This window comes from Chinchilla lanigera, unplaced genomic scaffold (genome assembly GCF_000276665.1).
Source record: "Chinchilla lanigera isolate Chin_1 unplaced genomic scaffold, ChiLan1.0 scaffold00033, whole genome shotgun sequence".
Lineage (NCBI taxonomy): Eukaryota > Metazoa > Chordata > Mammalia > Rodentia > Chinchillidae > Chinchilla > Chinchilla lanigera.
Window position 1 is genome coordinate 8,696,717 of NW_004955434.1, and position 13,212 is coordinate 8,709,928.

Genomic DNA, 13,212 nt, shown 5'->3' on the forward strand with positions numbered 1-13,212 from the left:
ATGGATATTCAAGGATTTGGAGAACTTTCTTAGAATTGAAATTTCTGCCGAAATTCTTTGTGGCTCAGCCATTATTTTGGAAAATATTTCCAATATTTACCTGTCCTTTTTCACTCAAATAGATGCAAGAGATGGGATTTATTTCATCTTTTTCTTGCTGTGGGTTAGATCCATTGTCTGACCATAGCTCACATTTCACATCCCATCATAGATTAAGCACAAGACCACATAGGAAAGAAACTGACAAGTAGTGTTTTATAAGAGATGTTAAATTTCCAGTGATTTACTTCTGACATTATAAATATGCCATGTGTGCAGATGTTATGGACAAGAATAGGCAATTGAAGGTTTAGAAGAATCAAGAAAAATATCCTGATAGATGCAGTTAAACCATTTCTTAAAAACAGAAATCATTTTATGTGCCTTTATGGCATTTGCATACTAATTTAGACATAATTTACTACTCAGAATTGATCCAAATGATCTGTGATCTTATGATACTCCCTAGAAATTACAGGATTAAAAAAATAAACCCCTTACATAAATTTGTTTAATAGCCACTGGATAGGTAAGATTTTTATAGATTTAAGAATATATAAGTAGAATCTTTTGAAGCTGCTGCCAGATAGGAACTTTGGTATTATTTTTCATCAGGAAAGAGAGTGATTTTTCTGCAGGTCAAATGTGGAAGGGCCAGGCAAATCACTTTTTCTAGACCTGGCTGGGAAAATGTGCTTTGAGCAGGATTCTTATGGTTACCAGGAAGCTTCAGGAGGAAGATTGGGTTGGAACTTGGAGGCAAATAGCTACCTTTCCTATGGTAAAAAGCTTATTTCACTGCGTTAGGCTCTGAAAAATCAGAGGTGTAGGGCTCCAGTAGTGTCAGGTAAAAAAATATTTATGGATGGCCTCCAGGAGTGAGGGGGAACCTCTAACAAAAGTAACATATTGTATGAAAGGCAGATGGTGGTAAACTGGACTAGGAAAGGTTTAGGGTCAGCTGGACACAAAGAGACACCGTATGTGTGGAAGGTCCACACAGGCATATACTTGGGCACTTAATCCATGCCCCTGCTCTGTTGCTGGCTTCTGACCTTCAGACCACCCCTCTTCTGACTCCTGTGATTTGCTCTTCCTCCAAAACTAGCATATGGCAAGGTAACAAATTACCATCACGTAAAAGATCTGGGCTCTTGGATTCAAGGAGGCTGAGCGTTTACTTGTTTCCATTTCAGGGGTCTTTGAACTGCATGCTAAGTTCATCTCCTGCAGGTCTCCTCCTATAGGCCTCAGTGAAAATGTCAACTACCTAGAGAGCCCCTTCCTGGCTCCCAGGTGTCACACAGCAGGGCCAGGAAGTAATTCTTCACCTCCTCACCCTGGTTTACTTTTCTCAGAGCTCTGAGCTCTAACTGGGTTTTGTGTTTCCTCATGTGTGGTTTGTTTGTTCTAACTTCCTTCGCTAAACTGGCAATCAGGAATGTTGTATTCCCATTGCTCATCTGGGGCCTGGTACATAAAAGATGTTTCATTAATATTTTTCATGCCCAGGCATGGTGGCACACTCCTGTAATCCCAGCACTCTGGGAAGATAAGGATTGCAAGTTCTAGCCCAGCTTGGGCAGTTAACAACTTAGCAGGACCCTATCTCAAAATGAAAAAGGACTGGGCTATAGTTCAGTAGGAAGGCCCTGGGTTCAATCTCCAGTACAGGAAAAAGTATTTTGTTTAATGTATTGCTGACTGCAGAAGAGTATGACATTCTCCTAGGGAAGCAAAATACAGGTGGATCTCACTGAGCTAGACACAGGGGGACCATGTCTTCTTTTGACATCTTACACTCCTGGACTTTTTAAGAAAGAGCTTTAAGCACTATCTGTAATTATGTATTTGTAATATTGTTTCTTTAAGGCCTAGTAAGACTTCTTTTCCCAGGACGTAGATTCATAACCCTTTTGTGCCAGGGTCAGCTTTGGTATGTGGTGAAGCCTATGACCTTGTTCTCAGAATAAGGTTTTTAAAAGCATAAAATAAAACACATAGGATTATAAAAGAAACTCAGGATATTGAAATCAAATCACCAAAGTGTTAAAATACACGGTTTGCGATATAGCTCTGTGGTAGAGCAAAAGCTAACATGAACAAGACCATTGTTTTGACACATGGCATCAAACACACCAAAACAAATAAACAGATTATCTGAAAATGTTAAGATATAAATTTATAATATAGTTACACATGTGTTTTTCATTAGCATGTTAAAGAAAAATCTGATGGCAGAACTTATTATAATTTTTGAGTACTGATGAGCACAATCGATTTTTTGAGCTATCTATGAAAACACAGCAACAAGACATAAACATGTCTATGTTTGTTTTGGTGACAGAGGCCCAAGTGCCTTTAATACTGCTGTGGACTATTGCCTACATTCATAAAGAGTCAAATGCTAGATTTCAGTAAGACAGTGATAAAAATCATGATGCAATTTTTCCCTGTCCACATTTAATGACTCTGACGCTTGTTTACAGTATCCAGGGTGTGTCCCTAGAATATGGACTGGGTCCCAGGTTAAGAATTCCTGCACCAGAATATTTGATTTAAGTTTGTTGACCATTTTGACACTAGGACCTAAGGCATCATAGGGAAGCAAAGAAGGATGGAAGGAGGGAAGAAGGAAGGAAGGAAGGAAGGAAGGAAGGAAGGAAGGAAGGAAGGAAGGAAGGACAGAAGGGCAATTTTTCTGTATCTGACACTGTTCTCTGAACAATCTCGCTGAATGAATGAATTCTGCACATAGGGTAGTAAGCTACTTAGTAATAAATGAGAATGGCCCCCTTTCTCCACCAGTTCCAATAAGGATTGCTGCTTGGGTGAAGTCCTTTGCATTCCAGTGAAACCCCTTGAGTACCTCACCCACCACCAACACAGAGTTCATAGCTGAGCAATGAAATGCCTCCTTTGTCAAAACAAATACCACCAGTATTAATCAGGTATGAACGAACACTGCTTTTGAGACTTCTCTCACACCAATCAGCTTTCTCCTTGGGCTGCCTTTGACTCCCTTCCCATCAGTAAGTTTAGCAGCTTTTGCCAGCTGCAGTCCTCTACCATGTGGCATCTCTCAGTTGGCACCAGCCTTACCATCAGGATCTGCCGCCAGTGAGCTGCCTTGTATGGATCTCTTTTGCCGTCCTGTGGGAAGAGAAGCCCCTGTGGGAAAGCAGGATCATAGGAACCAGCTCTGTCATTTGATAGTGATTACCTCAGACTCTCAGAACATCACCTGGACAGATCAGCCCTATGTAGATTTTTGTTCTTGTAGTGCCTTACAAGTTAGCAGCTGCTGACAGGATTTAAATGAAAACTCATTTCTAGTGGAGATGAGAAACAATTCAGTCCTTCCAAACATTCTTACTATATCAGCAAGCAGAAGGTGACATGCATGTTTTGGTAGAAGACACTATGGAAAATTTAGGGATGCTTTCTGAGACAGTTAAGAATACATGAATATTCATCCAAGTGCCATATAAATGAAGGATTCATTTTTAGTAGGGGAAAAGATAAATAGATGGGGAAGTAAGCAGCCATTTAATATGACTGTTAAAAACTAGATGTTACACATGGGCTTGTTTTATTGTTATTTAACGCTGGAATCCATCTGTCAGTGGTATTATGTAGACTAAATAATAAACAGTCTCTGGTGTTCCTCACTTTGCCTTTTCTTTGAGTCCATTGGCTTGCTTAATATTGGTACTAAGTGGAGATTAATTATACTTTTCTCAGATCACAGAGCCGTACATGTAATGATTTAGGGCTAGAGTTGCTTTTTGGCTATATAATCATCTAATTATCTCCCTAAATCTAAGTTTGTGGGGCACATATAGCTAGACAAGGTAATAGAATGTGGACTGAGTGATGGAAGAAAAAGATGTCCTGTCTTTTTGAACTCCAAAAACAGTCCTGACCTGTTCGTCAATGTGGCACTTAATGGGCCCATGGGTTCTCAAACTGTTTCTTCTTTTCCATAATCCTCTTGTTCAATGATTCCTTGGGATTTTACAGTTCTCCATCCTGTTGGTCATTAGAATCCCCTGGGAGTGATTTATTTTTAAACAAAAGACCCCTGGCCCTACTTCAGGTGTTTGTAAAGGTCCCCAGGTTACTGCATTGAGCATTCTAAATCCTTACCACCTGTTCTCAATAACATTTCCTGTCCTATCCCTATAGATGGTTCTCACCCTGTGGTCCACACTCCTTTTTCAAAAGGTATCGCTAGGTGTTCCAGCCAGATAGGTGAGCCTCTATGGAGTCTTCCTGATGTAATCAGAGGATTAAATGTTTGGGAGAGGACGTGGTATAAGTTTCAGAGGTCAGAAAGCAATATGCATGGTCTAGTTATTTCTAAGAGATTTTTAAATGCCATCTCTCAGCAACGGTGAGAGTATTTTGTAATTTCTGGAGTTGTACTTTAGTTGCTTAGTGACCAATGACAAGGTCTATGTCGTATTTTCCCAAAGGATTCAGCAATTTGCTTTACATTTCGCTCCCAAGTCTTATTGTGAGCTGACTGTGTTCAAATCCAAGAATTTTACCACACAGAGCAGTAAGTTGCTCCACAAGGAGGGACTGGACACCACCCACATTCCCACTCCTCCTTCTGCAGAGGCAGCTCACATAGCTGATCATAAGGATGTCGACACTGCTTCCACTGGAGAGACCGAACATACAGCCAGAAGACAACACTGTCAGCAATGCCTTTCTCCTCATCTCTACCATTTGAAATCCCACTATCTTTAAAGACACAATTCAAATAGTTTTTTTCATGAAAACCTTTCTCCCTGTAACAACTGAATCAGCATCTTCCTTTTGTGTGTTTTTATACAACTTTGTATTTATAGTCTAGGCCTTGCAAATTCTTGTACACTCATTTCTAATACCTAGCTTAGAAGGTTTTACAGTTAGAACAAACCCTGTAACATCTTCATTTGAACCTGCTCATTTGGGTCATGTTGTAACTTACACAAAGATATAATCTACATGTCTGTTTTCCCACCAGAGGGCAACAACCTCCACAGTTACATCCCAGTGTCTTCCCTACGATGAGTATTTGTTGAATTTAAAGGGTAATTGTCTCAGTATTCTCTAGCATAATGTAAGGTTCAGGAAGCTTCTTCATAGATAATATAGCGTTTGTTTAGGATGGCTCGTAAGTGACTGTGTAGTGTTAGTAAGAAGATTGAGATATCTAACCCATTGATTTTTAACTGGCAGTACACACCAACGGTAGCTCTGAAGGTATGTGTGGAATGCTCTTGGCTATCACAAACACTAGAGAAGTTATTGGTGTAGTAGGCATGAGCCAGGAATGCTAGATATGTTGCACTGTGTCCTCAAAGAGTTGAACCTGGTGCTCAAAATACCATGTGTTTCTTACTCTCTATACCTACCTTAGCAGATTCCATGCACATCAAAAATAGCGTACTGTCATCTTACTAAACTTGATTTGTGGAAAAGGAGAAATATCCTAGAAAAGAAATCCATTTGAATGAAAAGCAAAATGATCTAAGCTTGTTATCAGACAAAAGTGACAAAGTTTGATGATACCTGGCTGGTAAAACAGGAAATCTCACATGAGATAGGGGAGACTATAGCATGATGTAGCCATTTTGAGGACAACAATACTCATCAATATTTAAAACACATTCCTTTTGACTTAGAAACTCACTGCTACACATTTGTCCTACAGATGTATTTACACAAAGGTTCAAAGCTGCATGTACAGGAATGTTCACTGTAATGTTGGTTGCTACTACAAAAAAGAGAAGACAATCTGTATAGCCACAAACAAGCGAATGGTTAGATTAGTGTTGGTGTATCCATAAAATAGTATGTGGCCATATGAAAAGAGAACTGAGGTATATTAAATCGAAAAAGTGAAGCGTGATAGATATGCTATGATATTATGCATTTGTCTTCAATGTATATAAATTTACATAAATACACACCAGGACAATTCTTGCTTTCCATGTTTCCAATATGAACAAATTTCAGCTGCCATGGTCGAATTAAATAATATCAGTCCCTCAAGACATTGTTCAAAGTCAGTTATCACAGAATATTAACTATCAGCCATTGCATTAAGTACAAACTTTGCTGCCAGCTCTTCACGCTACAAATCACTATATAAATAATAGATACTTCTTGTGAGGATTGTCTATTCCCCAAGGCTTTCTTCAAACTCTGTCAGTGATTGGTTACTGAGTGTTTTTTATTCAGTTCACACATACACTGGAGGTGTACAGGTGTGTTGTCTTTGCTTCCAGAGAGAAGCACATGTGACATGGTACAAAAATGGGTAATTTAAAGAGGAAATTAGGCCTGACACAAAAACAAACAGAGCTAACATTGGAAGATAAATTAAAATTGAAAATAAATAGTTATAGAAGAAACATCTGGCGATGGGGATGTTGACACTGTTGCCGTATGAAAGGCTCGCGATGTGGAGCCAGAGGAATACCGCGAATGTGAGCCCATAAGGATAAATGAGGAAAGTGGCTGTGTTGGAGAGGATCGAGGTGCCCCAGTGGAAGGGATGCCAGCAAGATTCTTCATCTGAAAGAGCTCTTAGAGTTATTTTATGACCCTGAAAGTATAAAGGATAAAATACTGGAAGCTGATCCAAAAGAAATATGACAATTTACCAAGACATAAAGAAAAAGTGCTTGCTGTCCTGGAGTTATGATAGAAAGAAGGCAAGCACTATTCAAATTAATCTCGATGAAAATTTCAGAAAGTAGTAAGAATATAATTCTCAATATTACTGAGGTTTTAAATTACAGTGTGCTAAATGACAATGCTTAATTTCTTTTGTTTCCCCCCACATTTATAATCAACAGTAGGAGAGGTTTTGATATTTGGACAAAAAGTTTTAAAGATAATGTAACAGTGTAATTTGCCCTGTTGAATATTCACATCTCTTTGCATGGCTTCAGTTTGCATGGCTCCATGTTACTGTGAAAATGAGGACTTCCTGTTTATATAAAATACAAATATACATGTATGTATGTGTTTTAAAGGCAGGAATTGTAAATAGTAGCTACTCCTAGGAGTAGAGCAGAGAAAGGGTGGAAACAAAGGGAAATTTTTATTTTTATTTTGTATCCTTATGAACTGCCTTTCTCCACCTTTAGAATATACTCCTTTTTAACATAAAACCTTACTAATAAGAACTGTAGATAGAAAGATGAGTGACATATTGAAAAGTGTGTGCATAGCCATCTGTGCTTTTTTGTTTTCTAGGGAGATAATTGAAAGCTTTCATTATGAATTTCAAGAGAATTCATAATACCAAAAAGATAAAAATCCATGGCTGCAAGGCTGCATTTACACTGTCCCTAAGCAGAAAAATCAGAAAATATGCAATTTCTTCAGGAATAAATGTGACACGAGTTGTTGATTTCATCTGTCTGTGGGGGAGAACTGGCTTACAAGCAAGTCCAGCTGATGGTGATGCTCAAGTGTAATTTGCAAACAGATGTCCTAAACAAAATGCCTCCAAAGTGTCTGCTGACTAATATCCATCTGTTTAGAAGGCAACGGGGCTGAATCAAAGTGTGACCTTGTGTACAACCCTGGGAGTTCACTGGCTAGCAAACAAAATGCCAAATATAGGTGAGGAGCATTTGGAGAAGTAATGTTGAGATTACTGATACACTCACTCTGCTAAGATTTAGATACTTAGAGAATGAAGGGTACTACACAGCTGAGGCCAAGGATTTAACCCCTGATTCAGAATGGCCAGTCAGGATTTTGTCTGAGAGAGTCCATGGAGTGGAAAGATCCCGACATTTTCCTAAATTCACCAAAAACAAAGTTTTTACCAGAACATGAAAAGTCTCTACAACAGCCTCTGAGGCCTCCCGGACAGATGAGGTGGCCCTTCAGAAAATTTTAACTTATTCTAACCAGTGCCTAAGAAAACCAGAGTTGGACAATAATTGAGGCAGTAAAACAGATCTTACTTTAGAGGAAATGAGGATTTGGTACAGAACTGGGATCAAAATATTGCATGGATAAATGGGAAGTTTGGTTAGTTTTTTTTTGTGTCTTTGAGACAGGGTCTTGCTTTGTGGTTCAGACTGGCCTTGAAATCACTATATAGCCCAGGCTGCCCTCTTTCAGCAGAAAAGAAGCTTCAGCTTTCTTTTCCCATTTACAAATGGGAATGTACTGCTGAAGAGAAAAGTAAGGATCAGTGGATAGAAAATCACTAAGCGGAACACCAGGAATAAGGGAAATTTTACCTAAACTGATCTAACAGGATTCTTGCTAAAATCAGCCCAGGATGAGTAGGTATCACCCAGGAGGATAAAGAACCTAATCAGATATTGAAGGTGATCAGATAGGGAGGACCAGAGATTCTGGCTAACCTGACTTTGTGGTGTTCTGATTGATGCTAGATTTTACAAGGAAGTGCACAGACAGACCCAGGAAAAGGGCCAGGAGCCTGACTAAAGTTTGGTCAAGCAATGGATCTTTGTTACCAGAAAAGTTTCTGAAAAGACTAGGGAGTGGTCAGGAGTGACCAAACAATCCTGAAGCATGCAACAAAAAGTCATCAGTCAGCATTATTATATATAAATATTCTTATTCAGTGCTCAAAGCAATCCTATGATAGTTTTATTACCTTGATATCACTAAGATAATTGTGGTTCAACTGAGATTTGAGGAGGTTAAGTAGCTTATCAACTATTACATAAACATAAGTGTTAGACCTGGGACTTGAAGTCTGATTGTGAAGCTGTACACATATCTACTGAGTTATAATGTCTCTGAAGTGCTTGGAAATGCCTCTAAAATGTGCATGTTTTGCCTTATCTTTATTTACCAGATATCTTGGTAACTCTGGAATATCTAATCTACAATTGGCCGAGCCCTGCTACATTATTCAGAACTCTGCTGATATGGTGCTTGCCAGTGTGGGTATTCAACACTTTGACTCCAGGTTCTTCTCTACCTTTTTGTGTTGCCCTCACATGACCTCTGTGGCTAGGAGTCATCTTGCTTTTGCCAAGTTTACTCCTATTGGTCCAGAGGAAATGTACATGCTTCTAGTGTTTTCCCTTAAAGTAGGCATGGTTTTGGCATGATGAAATGGCTTTCACTTTAGCTAAGACTTCTATATCTACAGATAAGAAACTTCTGGCCACAGCTCCATAAATGCAAATGATGGCATTGGGTGGAGTCAAGTTCTATAATCTGGCAAGACTGAGTCATATTTTGATAATCAGAACTTCCTTTAGGGAAATCCAAGTTTTAAATTGAAATAAAATTTATACAGTTTCTGTCAATAATTCAAAAAATGAAATTGTATTCTTTGGGACACTTTAGTGGTTAAAGTGGAGAGTGGGAGACATGCTCGACTTGACATAAGAGTTAAGAACATGAAATCCCTTCCCAACTTCAGGTCGTGCAAGCTCTGTGTATCAATGTTCAGGATGCTGTTGGAGTTCGTTCTAAAAAAGGAAGTCAAATTAGAGCCCTTTACAAAACTTTCTTTGTCAGGAAGAGTTTGACACCCTAACAGCTGCCCCCAAACAGGACATATTGAAGAGAATAACTCTTTAGAGGTGGAAACTGGAGATCACATAGCCTTTGAAGAAACATATAGTTGAAAAATGACCAGGGTTCAAAATGTTCAGGCTTAGAAGCCAAGTCTGTGTTTAATGGAAACTCCTTTTTAAATTAGAACAGACACTTTGCTGAAAGAAAGTGTCAATAAGTCCTTGATTGATCAATATTGCATGTCTCTATCTATTTTCATGAGAAACCACTTTGAAGATATCAATATGTAATACAACAAGCATTGTTAATTTCCTACCACATTGTTTGTAACTCTGTATTGTCTGTATTGTTCTTTTGCTATTTTGTAAAATGTTGTCTGTCAATGTTTTCCTCCTTTTATTTTTAAAATAAAAAAAAATAAATTAGAACACACATAAGAGTAATGCCATGAATTAGAAAAGACCAAGAACAACCAATCAAACAAAGAAAAATTATAATTCCCATAGGCATAATAGTCACACTATGGTTGGATTTAATGTGCTGGGCACTGTACTAGGGTTCAGACATATATGATACCATTCAATCTTCTGAACAATCTGGACTTTGGATAAGGATGTTAAATGTATATCCAAGGTTTCTGAGATAGAAAGTATCAATTCCAAAACTCAAGTTCATTCAGGTCTGACTAGTTAGCACACTTAACATCACAATACCTTACCTTTAATAATGCCAATAGAGCATCACTTATTTAGTTAGGGTGTTGAAACAAACTCTAAATCTCAGTGACTCAACAAAGCAGAAGTTTATTTCTTCTCATACTAAGTCTATGTGGTAGAAAAGGTTGGCATACAGAGTCTGTATTCCACATAATTACTCAGGTACCCAAGCTGGCATAGGCTATACCATCTTCAACATTGGCTTGCCAGGATAACTGTGGCTGCTGACATCCAGGGACAGATGAGAGATCCTGGTGGATCATATGGTAAGTTTTTATGGGCCAGGTCCGGAAATGGTACAGTCATTTTTGTCCATAATCTATTAGTCAGGTTTAGTCAAATATTTGTACTTAACTGCAAAGGTAGACTAGTTATGGGACCAGGAGGAAAGGGAGATGGGATTAGTGAATAAACATTCACTCTCTATAGTACTTGTATTCTTCTACAGTTATTAGAATTTAAGTATAATAAATAAATATCATCACCTCTTAACTCTCATACAATATACCAGTTTCTGGGATGCACACATGAATAAGGCTGAGTGCATGTCCTCAGGTCTAACAGGAGATAGACAGAGATACACACACAAGCATGATGCAGATGACATTCTTATTCACCCTTCTGACCTGTTCCCTGCATTTAAATATAGTGAGATTTGCTTTAGTTCATAATTAATAATTTGGCTCCTTCTACATCCTTAAATTTAGGTCTCAGTCTAGGTAGGTACCCTCTACCTTATAAAAAAGCTTGACTTAGTCCTCCATGGGAGCAGTCAGACCCATGTCAGGTGAGAGAGTGATGTCCTTCCCCAATGAGAGCAACAGATACATGTTGGATGAGTAGTGCCCTCCTGCACATGAACAATAAGATCCACGAGGGACATGTAAGCAAAAAAAGTTCATGCTGGACACAGGATGCTGCCTTACACAAAGGTACCACCATCCACAAACTTCAAGCTGGCCCTCACATTTTGCTTCCCTAAGGTATGGGTTAGAAGTGGTGAGGGTTAAACAACTACCTTGGTTCTGGAGGAGGACAGTGCCAGATGAGAGCATTGTCAACCAGACCCCACAATTAAGGACGTTAACTCCAATAGCACACTCAACCCCACCCTGCAGCCTACATCCAGCAGATACCAGACAGCCGATTGCATTGCCCATCGACCAGCAGGAGCAAGGACACACCTTGTTTTAGACAGTAATCACAATCTGGTGGGGTGGGGACAGAGAGGCCTCTGCTGCAAGGAGGGCATGTCCAAAACCCATCAGCCCTAAAGCTGGACAGAGAAAAGCATGCCTGTCTCAGTCACAAGACTGGAGATTTTGGGAAAAGAAAAAAAAAAAAAATACCAGGAATAACAGGAATAACAGGAATTTCTTTTCTTTGACTTAATCTTTTTTTGGTTTTTCTATTTTATATTATTTTTCTTTCCTTCATTGTGTTTTTGAGAGATTTGAGGTTTTTCCTCTCTTCTCTATTTTAGTTTTTTCTCTTTCCTTTTCAACTTTTTCCTCTTCTTTCTTATCTTTTTGAATTTCCTATTTATCTTTTTCTTCATTTTCTTATTCATTCTTACCTGCTACTGTTTCTGTCTCTATTAATTTCCTTTTACTCCTCAGTAGGAATGCTTATTTTACTTTTCTGTCCTTGTCATACTCCATGATTAATTTTCAAAATTTTACTTTTTTCATTTACATGTTCCCCACCTCCTCTACCTTTATTAGTATAACTACTAAGATTTATGAAATTCTAGGTAGCTAATTTACATTACTGATATTGAATACAGTTATTAGTAGAGGTAAACTTGTTCAATTTAGTAGATATTTACTGTAGGTCAATATTTGGTTTGTCTTAATGTTCATACTATAATTATAGATCTCTGTTCTATGGGGTGTGTGGTACATTATTTGTCCTTGAGTTTGTCAATATTCAGTTTGTATTTAACAGTATAATTGATGTGGATTTGATTACTATAGCCAGGGTAACATAGCTATTGCTGCCAATTAGTTTTCTTGGAATACCAGTATCTGAATTGCCTTGGGATCATTAACAGTATTGTGGCCCACTCCTGGAAAACTGGATGCTAGGCAAAATATGATGCAACTTTCTATCTCAAGTAAAAAGAGGTGGTTGGATACTTCAGAGGCAAACACCAACAGTTAGCCATGCCCAGAGGATACCCCTGAGAAGTAGACAATAACTAAAGGAACATCAGAAACAAAGCTTTCTGTTAAAATCAACCCACAAACCTCAACACAAACCAACCAACCAGTGAATAAATAGAAATGTAAGAGACAAGCCAACAAAATGCCTCCAAAAACTTCCAGCTTTCCCAAAGTTGATCCATATAGAACCAAACAGAAAGAAACCAAAGATCACACATGCAAATTATTCCAAATGTTATAAGGGGAGATAACAAGGCAGATCAATAAGGCATTTGGAAAGCACACAAAAGATATAAGTAATAAGATATTGGGCAAAATAAACAAAATAATCAGTGAGTATATAGAAGACACTAATAAAAATTTAACAGAGTTAAGCAAAATGATATAAAACACAGATGACTTGCATAGAAAAGATCAGAACCTATAAGAAGGCTCCAAACAGAAATTCAGGAGATTAAAAATTATATTGGAAGTATGGGCAGCAGAAGTAACCAATGTACAAACTAAATGTCAAAACTAGAAGATAGGGCTGCTGTTGTCAATATATGATTGAGGAGAGATACTTTAAAAATAACAAGAGAATACAAAAACTGAATTCAGTATATCAAGATGATGCAAAAAAGACTAATCTAAGATTAATTGGAATTAGTGGAAAATCAGAAGATAGCACAATTGGTATTTTTTTAAAAACTTGTTTACTGAAATAACAGTAGAAATTTTCTTTTTTTTTTTCTCTTAAAGAGTAAAAGAAGGATAACATAATAATA